A 16,093-nucleotide genomic window follows, 5' to 3' on the forward strand; every position below is an offset into this window, starting at 1 on the left:
TACTGTATTGTGTAGTTGAAAATTGCTGAGAGTAGATCTTAAATGTTATCACCAGAAAAGAAAGGTAATCAGGTGAGGTGATAGATGTGTTAACTAACCTTATTGTGGTAGTCATTTTGTAATACATATGTGTATCAAATCATCACACTGTACACATTAAACTTACACAATGTTAATGTTAATTGTAACTCAATAATGTTTAGGAAAAAACCCTATTAATAAAGGGCAACCTTTGATCAAGTCTAAAATGGTAGGAACACCATCAGATTTGAATATTACAAATTGGAGAGGGTTAGATAAGGAACAGGGACTCTATAGCAAGAGTCAGTGAAGGGTGGTGAAAATCTGAATTAAGGCAGTGCTGATTAGAGTAGAGGAGGAGACAGACTATATTTTTAGGAAGCAGAATCCAAAGAACTTGACCACAGATTGAATGAATTGTTGGAGATATATATGGATCAATGCTTTGCTGACCCATTCCCTAGGCCCTATTATTATCAATGAAATTAATTTTTAAGACACCTGGATTTGAAAATGAATGCCTATGAGGAAGGGTAATATTTCTAATATTTAACAACCTCAGATTTAATAGCCTAGGCACTCATGCTGGTTTTCAACATGGAACCAGGACCAGGAGTGCCCTTGCTGAGCCAGGAATTAACCCCTTAGTAACTGGATCATTGAGAGGTCTAGCAGAGTTCAGGGGAAGAATTGGGGTGGCAGGGGTTGTGGTGGTGGAGGGATTAATTATTTACTAAATGAGCAAGAAGTCTTTAGCATTTTAACAACTGGTATGGCTGAATATTATTAGCTCTGGCTGTGGTGAAGAATAAAAATAGTAAGCCCCAAGAGAGATTTACTCCAATTCTAAACAAATTAATAATGACATAAATTCATAGGAATCCTCATCTGTGTATCACCAAGCACCTTCTTCCAGTTCAAGGTATGGTAAAAAGGGAAAAATAGTTGAGCACTGGGAGAAGTAAGCTGGCTTTCTGGCTCTGCTCTTCAGTATTGTATGACCTCAGGCAAATATTTAACATTTCTGAACTTCATTATTTTCCTTTATAGAATGGAACTAATAGCATTTACCCTACTACCTCCCAGGGCTGAAGTGTGGATCAAGTAACATAATATATACAAAAGGGCTTTGTCGGTTGTGAAGCTGTCTGTTAAAGTTGGTTATTGTTACAACGATATTAATGCCGTAACCTGAGTTTCCCTGGGCGTCCTCAGGCTGTGGAAGGCTTAATGACATAGGAATGACATTAATTTAAGCTGAAATAGATAGCCTTTGTTCCTGCCTGCTGACTTAGGGTCTCAGCCCATGGAAGCATTCTCCTGAGGACTTACCAGAGCTCTTAAACCAGTTTGACCTTCACCCTCAGCAGCACAACCTTTTCTGGCCACCATCTTAAAGAATGGTTGTTGCTTCTCCTGATTCAAATGAATACCTTCCCATGACACTGCAGTCATGTCACTGCTTCTATAGTGTCCCCTCAACCACTGCACTGTCCCACCAGGCACTACGGTTGGGCACTGCTTCCTGCTGGGAACTCCCACTGGGGCCCACACAGGGTAGAAGAGCTACACTGAGTCTAAGATAGTGATTCTCAACCCCAGCTGTACACTAATCTCTCCTAGGAAGATTTTAAAATATCCATGCCTAGTCCCTCCCCCACCAGACTAATGGAAACCAAATCCCTGAAGTTAGAGCCCAGGTATCAGTATTTTTAAAAACACACAAGTGATTCTGATTTGAGTGAGTGTTGAAGGTCACCCTGTGTGTGGGTGGAGCACCCATTTCTCCCCTGCCATGTTTCACCTGTTAGGCTACAAAAACTGCATCTCATATGCCCCCCTGCCTTAGAGAGGCTCTCCAGAGCTGTAGCAGAAACTGCTACATTACATTTCTCTTTATTTTTTAAATCAGTAGTGATTGCATTTACTCTTTTAGGTGTGAGAAAGCACTGTTTTATTTTTACCTCATACTATATCCTTATGTTATTTGTGTGCTTTATATGTGGTACATAAGTACATAAAGAAATGTATATTTGTACGCTCAAAAATTTTGCTTACAGGGCTGTGGGAACAAAATTTTGTAGAAGACTAGTGTCTTTCTGGCATTTTTGACATTTCTATAGTTTCTTAATGTAAAATTGACTTAATTTTTCTAATCTGAAAAAATATCTACAACTCATTTATTGAATGGTCTCATATATGGGCTGTTAAAATTCATGAAGTAATTGAAGTTCCTAAATACTAAAAGTACTAGTGAAAGCCACAAGCTTAAAAGGGATTTTTTTTTTTTTGAGAAAGAGGGTCAAACTGGCCTCCTGATTCCAAAACCAAGGGTGTTTTAAAAATATTTAAATATTACATATTTAAATGCTATATATTAGTATACATATATACAAAATTAAGAAAATTTTGCCTGTGAAATAAAAATAATAACTTCGAAATTACAGAGAGACTTTCTCAGATGTTTTCCAATCTGGTAGTAAAATACTAATATGTATTATTATTAAAATACTAATATATATTATTGTAAACAGTATACTCCTTAATTAAGCAATAGCAAAATGCCCATCTAAGTGACTCATCTATACTACATTGCTGAGGGATTTAAAAAAGGCTCCAATTACTAATACAAGTTCCCCACAAGTAGTTTTATACACAGATACACACACATCCCTTTTTCATTCTGTGCTGTGAATTATTTACCCCACTATACAACTGTACTAAATAAGTTATTAAAACAAAGTAGTTATAGAAAGTCTAAGTGGTCATGTTATAAAAGCTTTTAATTTTATTGGAAGATGGAAAAAACATTTCCTGTCATTCTCAAATCAAAACTCTCTTGGGCCCTAGCACAAGGCCTTTCAAAAGCAGCAGTCAGGATTGAGATGGGAAAACTTTGTCCACATAAGAACCTCAGCTTCACTTTGTTTAGAAAGTGATGACTGAAGTTTAATTCATTGGATCACATGGCCCAGAAGTGCTGTACCAGCTTGGATCTACTTTGAGTTGCCTTAATAAGTTGGTGTGTTGTAGTTCAAAGATGTGAAGACCTGTTTGTTGGTAACTGTTTGGAAACATTTAACAAACTATATTAAGGTTACCTTCAGGCACTTCATTTATAAGAACTCCAGCTATTTTCCTCTAGTCTATTTTTCTAGACAGTATGTTTCTTCCATTAAAGTCTATGTCACCAAGAAAATAATTTCTGTTAAAAATGTTCATTAATTTTCTTTTATCTAAATATTTACTCAAAGAAAGTTAGATGTCTGAACTCTTCTAGCAGCTCCTCATATTAGAATGTCAAGTTCCTTTTTAGATTTAACTAAATGGATCAAGAATGTAAACTTGATTTTGGTTACTAAAAAGTATTCATGTTAGATCTTTCCAATCTCATAATTTCATTCTAAGGTAAATTTTTTCTTTTCATCCTATTTTCTCTGGCTATGATGGAAATTGGAATTTTTGTTAAACTCCTCCTGTTTATGTATTATTTATAGAAGGTATTTATTTCACATTGTAACCACCATAGCCAACAAAGTCACTCCAAATCTCCTTCATTTGTGCACTACCATTTGATAAGAAATTATTACAAAAGAAGAGGATCACAGATTGTGCTTTTATTAAGCAGGGAATTCAGATTAAAATAGTCTATTACCTAATGAAGAAGACCAAAGTAAATTTTTTTAGGTTATTTACAACAAATTCTGTTTAATCTCTCTCTTTTTAAGTAGATGGAACTTTTCTAAGGGTTAGTCCCATGAAAAGCAGTATTTGGTAATTCTATGAATAAATAGGACCGTGATTTTTTTATTGAAGTATAGTTAATGTACAATATTATTTAAGTTACAGGTGTACAATATTAGTGACTCACAATTTTTAAAGGTTATACTCCACTTATAGTTATTAGAAAATATTGGCTATATTCCCTGCATTGTACAATATACCTTTGTAGCTTATTTCATGCCTAATAGTTTGTACCTCTTACTCTCCTACCCCTGTGTTGCACCTCCTCCCTTCCCTCTCCCCACTGGTAACCACTAGTTTGTTCTCTATGTCTGTGAGTCTGTTTCTTTTTTGTTATACTCACTAGTATATTGTATTTTGCGGGTTCCACATATAAGTGATATCATATAGTATTTGTCTTTCTCTGACTTATTTCATTTAGTGTAACAGTAACACCCTCCAAGTCCATCCATGTTGTTGCAAAGTGATTTTTTTTTTTTTTAAGGTCAGTCTAGGAACTGTTGATTTTCTTCACTGAATCTATTTCCCAAATTTCTTGACACTTAAATGATAATATTAAGGGAGGAAAGCAGGGGGTAGCCATGGACTCAAACAAGTATTGCAAAGACATAATGATGTTCAATATTAAATAACCTGCAATAGTTATGACTATCGCAAAAGTTCCAATAATGGGCTAAGATTTAAAAAAGATAAAAAAGAAAAAGCATCTTGCAACAGGTAAGTCTAAGGAATAGGGGAAAAACAAAGCTTCACAAATAGCATCCTGGTATTCAATGGGCTAGTTTCGTGCAGAGAAAAGTACTTTAAGCTGTAATTTCATGTTTTCACTGATGTTTCTTCACATCAAGAACATATGTACACATGATATAACACTGTATAACCTTGACATTCATTGAAGTAGTGTACATGTAAAAGAGAAGTTCTAAGGTAATTATTTATGAAGAGGAAAATTACCAAAATACACGTTAAGCAATTGTAGAATATATATTGAACACCATTCAGTAAATGAATAGCAAGCTAAATTATATCCAACAGAGCAGTTCTCAAATTGTGGTATTGGTTATCTGAATTAGTAAAAGTAAGATATTACCATTAATGAGAATTTGACAAATATAAAATAAAGAAGAAAATATTTTATCCATTGTTTCACCAGATGAATAACGAGATTAAAAAAGGACACAAAATCAGGGTTGATTTGGGCAACAAAGAAAAGCTGAAGAAAAATCTATAGCAATCTACAGGTATTTGAAGGATAATGGCAACAAATTACTTTTAACAATTTCCATAAAAAGATTGGATGTATTATGTTGGATTTAGCTTCAAGCAGGAGAGAAAACAGAAATAATCTTTGCTGAGTATCTACTATGTTCTGCTATCTCAATTCAATCTCACAACAGCTTTGCAAGCTAAGGACTGTTATCTCTATTTAACAGATAAAGAAAACAGGGCTTAGATCGGGGGTCCCCAACCCCGGGCTGCGGACTGGTACTGGTCTGTGGCCCGTTAGGAACCTGGCCACACAGCAGGAGGTGAGCAGTGGGTGAGCATCTGCCGCTCTTGGTCCCTCACATTACCACCTGAACCATCCCCCACCCCTGTCGAAAAATTGTCTTCCACGAAACAGGTTCCTGGTGCCAAAATGGTTGGGGACTGCTGGCTTAGATGAGCTAACAACTCATATAAGGATTTACATGGCTAGGAAACAAGCAAGGCGTTTAAATCCAAGTCTGTCTGGCTCAAATGTCACTTCTGGAGTTACTGACTGTGCGTGAGAAAGCCCCATGGATCCTGCAGCATGCCAAAGGGCAAGAGAGAGAGGTCTAAGGAAAATGGGTTTTATACCACCACTTCCTCTTTAAGCAAAACAGTTCCACTTGTTACTTATTTTGTACTGGAGATCTGTGTGATATTTCAGTAAAAACAAACAAGCAAACACTCTCCTGAAAAAACTTAAGAAGTCTATCACACAATGTTGCTTTCCAGCTTAGCTTTCAGAAGTTCTGGACCGAAAAAACAAAAACAAAAACCTGTGAGAGATGAAAATGTCCAATTTAACCCTTTCTCTAGAGATGTTAAAGTGAAAAATGGACAGTGGTATTTTGAGTATAGAGTACAGTCCCTTTTCTTCCTTGATGTATAAGAATGAAAGAGATAGTTCCTCAGATACTTTCTAGGATAAGGATGACAAATTTGGAGCACCCAAGCCCTTGTCCATCATGGCTATTCAGTCACCACTGTCAAACCAGAGTCTCAGAACAGTTTTCAACAGAACAGTCCCAGCAGTTCAACCAGTCAGTCAGGTATGTGAACTATTTAATTTTATTTATATATCATCCTTTTCCATTAAATTTTTTTTTACTTTTCCCTAAAATCAACATTTTTTTTTAAGCCTTCAACCTGAATTTTCAAAATATTGATAAAAACATCTCAGTTGTGCCACGGTGATTAGCAAAGAAAACCATCAAACTGCAGACTTTACTATTTTTTCTTTCTTCACTTGCTGCCTGTGACTTATAATCCCACCCTTCCCCTTCTGCTTCCATTCTTTCATTGATCTCTACTGGACCACTTAGCACAAGGTAAATGGAAAGAGTACAAGAAAGAAGCTTTCTTTAGCCTTCCTGTCAACTTGCAGATGTATAACCCTTCTGGAATTACAAATCTTACAGGTTATTGCACTTTCATAAATGCAGTTTGAACAATGTTAGTGTGAGTGCCAATTCCAAGAGCAATTTTTTTAATATCAGAGCATGATTTATTCTGGAAGTAAAAAATGTTAGGGAGAGCTGAGTTGTGTCCCCATCCCCATTTCACTTCCACTTTCTCCATGAAGAGGACATGTCAGACATCAAGATCAAACTAACAGTGACAGAGAGAAATGTAAAGACTGAGGGAGAGAGGGAGAGTATTTATTAAGTCTGGAGGTCAGAAAAGGTGACAAATACTATTCTCTCCTTTTGCAAGAAGATATAAGACAGGTTGGAGTGTCAGAAACTTTGTTAGGTGAAAAGAAAGAATTTTAAAAGCTAGAATATTTGGTGTAGGGTAGGAACAGATTTTTTTTTTTCCTTTTTACCCTTTAGGAGTAAAGTTTTGGTTGATGGAAATTTAAGACATTTTCAAGCTTCCAAGAGATTTATAGGACTGTGGAGTTGGTAGAAAGGAAGGAAGGAAGGTTGTGTGTGCTTTCAAAATGTCTGTGGGAAGCTGAGATGGAAAATCTTGGTATTGGCAGAAGTGGCACTGGGCGCTCCAAGCTTGTCTTCTCACTTGTACAACACAGTTTATCATTAGGAGAAAAGGTAGAGATTTCAGGAGAATTACTCTCCAGAAATAGAGAGATATATCAGGCAGGAAAAGCCACATTATGCTGCAACAAGAACCACAAAATCTTATTGGATTAAAATAACAAAGTTTTGCTTCTTACTCAATCTGCATGTCCACCTACTCTGTTCGGAGTATTCACTCAGGGAGCACCCACCATCTCACACTTGCTGGTGGCGCCCCTACCATCTCAAAGGTGCCAGAGAGAAAAGAGAATTCTGAAAGTTCTTCCATTGACTGTTAAATGATTTTGCTGTAAGTAACACACATTACTTCTGCTCCAACGTATCAGCCAAAACCAATCACATAGCCCCACTCAGCCACAATGAGGAAGAGAAATACAATTCCATATGCCCCAAACAGAAGATAACAGGAAATACTAGTGAACAGCACTAATAACTACTTCAAGAGGACATCCTCATGTCCCTCGAAAACCTGAGCAAGTCAAAAGGAGTCCCACTACAGGTTAGAGGAAGAAAACTCCTAACATTGCTTCTATTGTACTTGCATATGAGAGCATAAAAAAGAAGTTACATACAATATAGATAACCTCTAAACTGCCTGATTACCCACTTCTGGCCTATACTAATAAAAGTTTGTAATACTCAAAATACCTAAGTCACTGTGGAGAACAGTATGGAGGTTCCTTAAAAAACTAGAAATAAAGTTATCGTATGATCCAGCAATCCCACTCCTGGGCATATATCCAGCAAATACGAAAACTCTTATTCAAAGTGATACATGCACCCCAGTGTTCATAGCAGAACTATTTACAATAGCTAAGACATGGAAGCAACCTAAGTGTCCATCAACAGATAAATGGATAAAGAAGATATATATATATACACACACACACACACACACACACACGCACACACACACACACACACAGTGAATATTACTCAGCCATAAAAGAATGAAATAATGCCATTTGCAGCAACATGGATGGACCTAGAGATTATCATACTAAGTGAAGTCAGACAGAGAAAGACAAATATATCATTTATATGTGGAATTAAAAAATGATACAAATGAACTTATTTACAAAACAGAAACAGACTTATAGACATAAAAAACAAACTTATGGTTACCATAGGGGAAAGAGGTGGAGGGATAAATTAGGAGTTTGGGGTTAGCAGATACATACTACTATATATAAAACAGACAGATAGCCTCATCCATGAGACGGCAAACAGCAGAAGTAAGAACTACAATCCTGCAGCCTGTGGAACAAAAACCACATTCACAGAAAGATAGACAAGATGAAAAGGCAGAAGGCTATGTACCAGTTGAAGGAACAAGATAAAACCCCAGAAAAACAACTAAATGAAGTGGAGATAGGCAACCTTCCAGAAGAGGGATTCAGAATAATGATAGTGAAGATGATCCAGGACCTCAGAAAAAGAATGGAGGCAAAGATCGAGAAGATGCAAAAAATGTTTAACAAAGATCTAGAAGAATTAAAGAACAAACACCTAGAAGAATTAAAGAACAAACAAACAGAGATGAACAATACAATAACTGAAATGAAAAATACACTAGAAGAAATCAATAGCAGAATAACTGAGGCAGAAGAACGGATAAGTGACCTGGAAGACAGAATGGTGGAATTCACTGCCATGGAACAGAATAAAGAAAAAAGAATGGAAAGAAATGAAGACAGCCTAAGAGACCTCTGAGACAACATTAAATGCAAAAACATTTGCGTTATAGGGGTCCCAGAAGAAGAGAGGGAGAAAGGACCCGAGAAATTATTTGAAGAGATTATAGTTTAAAACTTCCCTAACATGGGAAAGGAAATAGCCACCCATGTCCAGAAAGCACAGAGAGTCCCAGGCAGGATAAACCCAAGGAGAAACATGCTGAGACACATAGTAATCAAATTGACAAAAATTAAAGACAAAGAAAAATTATTGAAAGCAGCAAGGGAAAAACAACAAATAACATACAAGGGAACTCCCATAACGTTAACAGCTGATTTCTCAGCAGAAACTCTACAAGCCAGAGGGAGTGGCATGATATATTTAAAGTGATGAAAGGGAAGAACCTACAACCAAGATGATTGTACCCAGCAAGGATCTCATTCAGATTGGATGGAGAAATCAAAAGCTTTGCAGACAAGCAAAAGCTAAGAGAATTCAGCGTCACCAAACCAGCTCTGCAACAAATGCTAAAGGAACTTCTCTAAGTGGGAAACACAAGAGAAGAAAAGGACCCACCAAGACAAACCCATAACAATTAAGAAAATAGTAATAGGAACATACATAACGATAATCACCTTAAACGTGAATGGATTAAATGCTCCAACCAAAAGACACAGGCTCACTGAATGGATACAAAAACAAGACCCATATATATGCTGTCTACAAGAGACCTACTTCAGACCTAGGGACACATACAGACTGAAAGTGAGGGGATGGAAAAAGATATTCCATGCAAATGGAAATCAAAATAAAGCTGGAGTAGAAATACTCATATCAGATAAAATAGACTTTAAAATAAAGAATGTTACAAGAGACAAGGAAGGACACTACATAATGATCAAGGGATCAATCCAAGAAGACGATACAACAATTATAAATATATATGCACCCAACATAGGAGCACCTCAATACATAAGGCAACTGCTAACAGCTCTAAAAGAGGAAGTCGACAGTAACACAATAATAGTGGGGGACTTTAACACCTCACTTATGCCAATGGAAAGAACATCCAAACAGAAAATTACTAAGGAAACACAAGCTTTAAATGACACAAGAGACCAGATAGATTTAATTGATATTTATAGGACATTCCATCCAAAAACAGCAGATTACACTTTATTCTCAAGTGCACACAGAACATTCTCCAGGATAGATCACATCTTGGGTCATAAATCAAGCCTCAGTAAATTTAAGAAAACTGAAATGATGTCAAGCCTCTTTTCTGACCTCAACACTATGAGATTAGAAACCAATTACAGGGGGAAAAAACGTAAAAAATACAAACACGTGAAGGCTAAACAACACATTACTAAGTAACCAAGAGATCACTGAAGAAATCAAAGAGGAAATCAGAAAGTATCTAGAGACAAATGACAATGAAAACATGATGATCCAAAACCTATGGGATGCAGCAAAAGCAGTTGTAAGAGGGAATTTTATAGCAATACAAGCCTACATCAAGATACAAGAAAAATCTGAAATAAACAATCTAACCTTACACCTAAAGGAACTAGAGAAAGAAGAACAAACAAAACCCAAAGTTAGTAGAAGGGAAGAAATAATAAAGATCAGAGCAGAAATAAATGAAATAGAAACAAAGAAAACAATAGTAAAGATCAATAAAACTAAAACCTGGTTCTTTGAGAAGATAAACAAAATTGATAAACCATTAGACTCATCAAGAAAAAGAGGGAGAGGACTCAAATCAATAAAATTAGAAATAAAAAAAGGAGAATTTACAACAGACACCACAGAAATACAAAGCATCATAAGAGACTACTACAAGCAACTCTATGCCAATAATATGGACAACCTGGAAGAAATGGAGAAACTCTTAGACAGGTATAACCTTCCAAGACTGAACCAGAAAGAAATAGAAAATATGAACAGAACAATCACAAGTAAGGAAATTGAAACTGTGATTAGAAGTCTTCCAAGAAACAAAAGTCCAGGACCAGATGGCTTCACAGGTGAGTTCTATCAAACATTTAGAGAAGAGCCAACACCCATCCTTCTCAAACTCTTCCAAAACATTGCAGAGGAAGGAACACTCCCAAACTCATTCTATGAGGCCACCATCACCCTGATACCAAAACCAGACAAAGATACTACAAAAAAAGGATGTTACAGACCAATGTCACTGATGAATATAGATGCAAAAATCCTCAACAAAATACTAGCAAACAGAATCCAACAACACATTAAAAGGATCATACACCATGGTCAAGTGGGATTTATCCCAGGGATGCAAGGATTCTTCAATATACACAAATCAATCAATGTGATATACCATATTAACAAACTGAAGAATAAAAACCATATGATCATCTCAATAGATGCAGAAAAAGCTTTTGACAGAATTCAACACCCATTTATGGTAAAAACTCTCCAGAAAGTGGGCATAGAGGGAACCTACCTCAACATAATAAAGGCCATATACGACAAACCCACAGCAAACATCATTCTCAATGGTGAAAAACTGAAAACATTTCCTCTGAGATCAGGAACAAGACAAGGATATCCACTCGTGCCACTATTATTCAACATAGTTTTGGAAGTCCTAGCCTTAGCGATCAGAGAAGGAAAAGAAAAAAAAGGAATACAAATTGGAAAAGAAGAAGTAAAACTGTCACTGTTTGCAGATAACATGATACTATACATAGATAATCCTAAAGATGCCACCAGAAAACTACTAGAGCTAATCAATGAATTTGGTAAAGTATCAGGATACAAAATTAATGCACAGCAATCTCTGGCATTCCTATACACTAATGATGAAAAATCTGAAAGAGAAATTAAGGAAACACTCCTATTTACCATTGCAACAAAAAAAAATTTTTTAAAAACAGATAAACAACAAGGACTTACTGTATAGCCCAGGGAACTATATTCAATATCTTGTAATAACATATAATGGAAAAGAATCTGAAAAAGAATGTGTGTATTTATATATATACTCACATATATAGGTATGTGTGTGTATGTGTAACTGAATCACTTTGCTGTACACCCAAAACTAACACAATATTATAAATCAAGTGTACGTCAATAAAAAAATATCTTGGAGCACCTAGGAAATACATATATGGCAAAGACTTAGTAAGCTCTCATTAAAATGGACTAGCTTGGGGAAACCCACATTGATTTAGTCAAAGGTATGTATTATGAAATACCTGCAAATTAATTCAATACTGTTACTTATAATAAATGTAAGAACTAGTTAGAGCAATTACATATCATTGGGAATAGACTTTCAAAGAGATTTCTCCAACAGGAAAAAAAAAAAAGAATGTACTAAAAGCTAAGTTTATGTTTTAAAAAGATAAATAAGTTACTACTTCTTCTTTCAAAAAGTCAGAGATGTAAACTGTATTATAACAGTTGGTCAAAGGAAAAACTAATACTAGGTCTTTATTCTTCTGAACTAATGTCAAGTCCTCAAGAAAATGACATCATTGTCAATACACCAAAAGACTTAATGGAAAATACTTCATACAAATCACCAAATAATCAGTTGAGTTCATATATGTAGACTTAAATAATCAGGAATGTAATACATACCAAACACCTGGCATATCATTCATAGTCAGGGACTGCTAGACCCATTGATATGTCTACACTATCAAGTTACTGGTTTCATGGCAATCCAACTTTTCCTTGGACCAGGAAAGAACTCAGCTTCGCACAAAGTTTTATGATAAATTTGTGTTTGGAATATACTTCAAAGAGATAAAAATAACTTTTCTTTGAAAAGCAATGAAAGATTTGTTAATACATCTAAGGTCATAGAGGACATATTGGCTATAGTTATTCATCCTTGCTTTACTTAAGTTTTAAGTGCTGTTTTTTTATCATGAGAGTAATAAATTAGGTAGCATGAGATATCATTTGGGGTTGTTTGGTTGCAAGTAACATAAAACTACTCTAAATAACAAAAGCAGAAAAGTAATATATTGAGAATATCAGAGGTAGCTTATAGAACCAAAGAGAAGCTCACACTAGGCTTAAAAAATAACAGGAAATAGGGCATCAGGAACTAGACCAGGGTAAAGGAGTTAATCAGCCACCACAGGATGAGGAATCTCCAATCAAATTTTAGGGCCTTGCATCATTCTGCTCAACAGACAGCATCGCAGAGGAGATGCTGATTGGCCTAGTTTAAATTCCACCCCTTAGCTAAGGTGGGGCAAAATAACATGATTGACTGCTGTATTAATCTTGCACACAGTGGAGGAAAGGTAATTTTCTAAAATCAATTTGGGTCATTTGCCTATTAACTGAATGCCTATTAAAACAGTTATCTATTATACTAGGGTATATGCTTAAGAGCTTTAAAGTTAATAAAATACTTTTGGGAGGGGTGCCTACAAATTTCCTCAAAACTCCCTTTAAAACACTGAAATTTGAGTTCTAATCTTATTAGACTTTCACTCTTATGTACATACGTGTATGTATGCAATTATACATGCATATGTGTATACTTGTCTGTGCATAACTCAAGATTTTTTTAAAAAATAAATAAGAGGCTAGCAGGAAGCAATTAGCTTCCTATTCTATATATTCTATTCTTCCTATTCTATCTATATTCTATATATATTCTATATTCTATTCTATAAAATCCTTCAGAATATTGGTGGTAGAAAGCAGGATCTGAATTACTTAAATTTAACTCTCAGGTACAAAAGCATGAAAAGATAACACACATTCCAAAGCAGCAAATAGTGTGATGGCACTGAAAATTAAGTTATATGTGGGAGAAAGGGGGAGAAACAGATTTGTGGCAGAGAGACTAGCTGATAAAGGACTTTGTATGCCAGGAGTCTGGAAGTTTACCATGTAGGAAATGAGACACCAGTAAGGTTTATTTATCTAAGTATGACATGATATCAAATTTGTGTTTGTATGATTATTTGTTTGACCACTGATGGAAATGGATGGGTTGGATTAAAGGAACAAATCACAGGAAGTAGGAAGCCTGGTTAGGCAACTGGCAATGATTTAGGCACAATGAAGTTATAGGGACTTGACCTAAGACAATGACAGTGGAGCTAGAAGGAAAGGAACTGTATTAGCTAGTATTTTTCTCTGCAACAACCGCGCCCACCCCCCCCCCCGGAAAAAAAAAAAACAAAAACCTTAGAGGTGTGAAGCAACAACCATTTATTTTGCTCATTGGTCCTCATCTATGGGAGAGGGGTATTGCCCCCAGCACCACCATTAGGGGACATTTGTCAGTGTCTTGAGATGTTTTTGGTTATTACAGTGAAGAACAGTATTACTGGCATCAATAAGTAGAGGCCAGGGATGCCACTAAACATCCAACAGTACACAGGATGGTCCCCCAAGAATCATCCAGTCCAAAATGTCAATGTTTTGAGGTTGAGAAACCCTAATTAGCTTATGATTCTGCAGGTCCAGTTTGGTCTGAGCTTATCTGGGATTCCATTGATATGGACCAGTCTCAACTGACTTCAGCTGGCTGGTTCATGCGCTTGTGGTCAGCTAGATGGTCAGCTGAGAGCTGGCTAATCTAAGGTGGCTCTGCTGTGACATCTTCTCTCAGATACCTGTCATTTCTCATTCTCCAGCAAGTTGGCCAGGGATTGTTCATGTGATGGAGGCAGGGCTCCAAGAGATGAAGAAGAAATGTGCAAGGCCTCCTGAGGCCCAGTCTCTGTGGCCTCAGCCTCATTCTGTGATCCAAAGCAAGTCACAAAGTCAGCCCAGATTCAAGGAATAAAGAAATACTCTGTGCCTTTTTGATGTGAGGGCTATAAAGAATGTGGTCATTTTTGCATTCCACCATAGAGACAGACTCTTGGAATAGCTAGGAGGTCGAATCAAAACAGCTGGTGGCTGCTAGTGAAAAGGAGGAGAGATTGCCATTGAAATTATATTGACCAGAGATCATAAATAAATGAACTTTATTTTTGGCCACCTACCTCTTCTCATGTTTCCCAGAGAAAAATATATTCACAGAGAACCAAGCAAGGTAAAAATGACCCCCTTTATTTGTATCTGAGGACTTTGACTCAAAAGTAAGTAAGTTCAATTTTTTTAAAATCTGCACTAAAATCAGAAGGAAAGATCTTCTCTGTCTAGTCCATTGAAAAATGTAATGTTTTCTCCAATATGGAGAAAGGACACACCTATGAAGAGGGAAGGTGGCAAAGGAAGAAAGACAAGATGGGGAAAGGCATGGCGGTGGGAGGGAGAGGGCAGGAGAGGAGACACATGGCTGATATGGTAGGATGCCCTGGGAGCCTTCACCAGGCCCTTGAGGGGAAGAACACATCCTGAAAAGACTTCACCCATGCACACCCTCCTTATGAGGGTACAGTCAAACAAAATGCTTCTGAATCGGATCAACCTCTTGTACTGTTTCTCCCTCAAGGATATCTAGAGCACTGCTCTTCAACCTGATCCACCCTTTTGGAGAAAACCAGGAGAAGTAAGCTATTCAGCTTCAGTGTCTACCCCCTAATTGGTTGTAACCTGTTAGATACAGGACTGAGAGAAAGAAAAACTCCAGATGACTCCCAAGGTTTAGACTGCGCGCCAGAGAAGGTAGTGTTTCATGTCAGTTAAACATAGATGTTTGAAAATTCCTCAACATAGTTGGTAGTGGATGCTGTCTGTATTGTGTATGAAGACATTACCCTTGCAGAGTACATAAAATGAGAAGAGAAGCAAGCCAACGACAGAACCTTAGAAAGTATCAGCTTTTAAGCAACAAGTTGAAAAAGAGAGGCTCTAGAGTAGGCTCAGTAGACTGGCTGGAGACGTAAGTAGAAATCAGGAAGAAGCAGGGCAGTATTTTGGAAAATGTGGCTGTGGTCAACATAGTCAAATGCAGCAGGGGGTAAAAGTAAGGATAAAGACTGAGATGAACCTTGGCTTTGGCAATGGTGACCCAGTAGTTTAGGAGTAAATGAAAAGTGGGATTAAGGTTGCAAGTAATGATTATTATTTTATTGTATAGATATGGAGGAAGAACAGAGATATAGGAACACTTGTGATTAAGAGAGAGTTTTTTTATTTAAAGAGATTTGGGTACATTTACATGCTGAGGGGAAGGATTCACTAGAGTGGTTGAAGATATAGAAAAGAAGAGAAACATGATAGAAACATCTCTAAAGATATAGAATAAATGAGGTGAAGAAGAGCAGGTTGAAGAGAGTGTCTTTCAAAGGAAGAGGGAATTAGAATCAAGTAAACAAAAGTGGCTTGGAGTTGTAGGTTTTCAAGCTGGTAGCTGTTCCTCTGTCACCTGTTTTGAATGAGATGGGGAAGGGGAATGG

This window comes from Hyperoodon ampullatus (assembly GCF_949752795.1).
Source record: "Hyperoodon ampullatus genome assembly, chromosome: 5".
Taxonomy (NCBI): Eukaryota; Metazoa; Chordata; class Mammalia; order Artiodactyla; family Ziphiidae; genus Hyperoodon; species Hyperoodon ampullatus.